At 38.4% G+C, this 1,307-nt stretch overlaps 1 protein-coding gene across 1 annotated transcript in view; it reads left to right on the forward strand.

Annotated features, from left to right (window-relative positions):
• The first annotated feature begins 489 nt into the window (after nucleotides 1-489).
• The window catches only part of pnck (pregnancy up-regulated nonubiquitous CaM kinase), a 14,787-nt gene continuing 13,969 nt past the window's right edge, over nucleotides 490-1,307 (forward strand). Inside the window, exon 1 of the mRNA XM_082187646.1 lies at nucleotides 490-1,010. The gene's annotated coding sequence lies outside the window, so the exon portion shown is untranslated. The remainder of the gene's footprint in view (nucleotides 1,011-1,307) is intronic.

Below are 1,307 nucleotides of genomic sequence, written 5' to 3' on the forward strand. Positions count from 1 at the left end.
AAGGCTTCCCTCTAGTGGTCATTCTCCATTTCAACATATGGTATGTGGTGGTGGAATATGACAAATACAATTACGTTGTTGCAACGTTCATCAACAAGAGATGCCAATAATTTTACAATGGTTTGTAGCTTAAAAAAATCTTAAAAGGTAAAATTCTACAGTTCATCACTGTAATTATTTATCAAATCAGATTTTATTAATATTCTGCCTAATAATGCATGCCATATTCTTTTTGCACATCATTTGTTGTTTGTAAAAAAAGCCTGGCATGATGTCTCGGTATGTAGTGTATGACTAATGTCAAGTCACATTTCATCCTTTGATACCTTGTGAGAAAGCGTATATTAAGGTGAGAAAGTAACCGTCATTCAGGGTTTATGAGTGAGTGTGTATACAGTGTTCACAGATGGGTGGAATGATAATACTCGAGTGGAAAACCCCTGTGCCCATACAAGGAGAGCTGCGAGAGCTCTGGATCTGTGGGAGCATTACTGAAAACAGACTCAATAACGTAAACAGAGACAGTGGCTTCTGGCGATCTCAAGGCATTTTAAAACAAACTGTAGCGCTTTCAGTTCAGCAAAGCCTGACTGTAATGATGAAGAATGTTTATTTAATGAGCAGCTGAGGACATTAATGTGCAGCCGATCAGATATATCCTGGAGACAATGTTCATCTGTCCTTATCGTACATTAAAGCATTGCATTTGAGGAAGTCTGAACCAGTCTTAAGGGGCCTGTTGGAGTTTGACCAAACCACCCCTCTATCTCCATGACTTTTTTTTCCTCTTGATCCCCCCCCCATCACTTTCTCTCTCTGCTTTCTGTGCCTACTCTCCTTTTGTCAATCTCTTTTCAACGTCAACTTCTCTTCTATAAAGCATGTGGGCGTTCAAGGTCATCAGTGTAAAATGAATGTGATTTTCGATTAAAGAGCAGAGAGGCTGTTGGGAGTTTGGTGACGTGAACAGACACTGTTGCATTCCAGATTTTCACAGCAGCAATCAGCAGGTAATTGAGCTTTTGCTTAGATCTCTTTTCTAAAGGGTATTTTTTGGGGGAGAATGTCACTGATTATTGATCTACTTTCAATGAAAAATATTCATTTATTTGTAGATATGTCAGAAGCAACTTAACTGAATTGCACTGGTTATCTGCATGTCAAAAGTGAGATGTTTTTGGTAGAAAATAAGAAGTTGTGTTAATAGCGTCTTTTTATGCCAAGGAAATCAAACACCAAGGAGTGCGTTCAAAACTGTTTTCCCAGCAGAGCTTGTGTGACGGAAAAGAAAATTTGTCAAATCTTAT

The sequence above is a fragment of the Leuciscus leuciscus genome, assembly GCF_965113295.1.
Source record: "Leuciscus leuciscus genome assembly, chromosome: 13".
Taxonomy (NCBI): domain Eukaryota; kingdom Metazoa; phylum Chordata; class Actinopteri; order Cypriniformes; family Leuciscidae; genus Leuciscus; species Leuciscus leuciscus.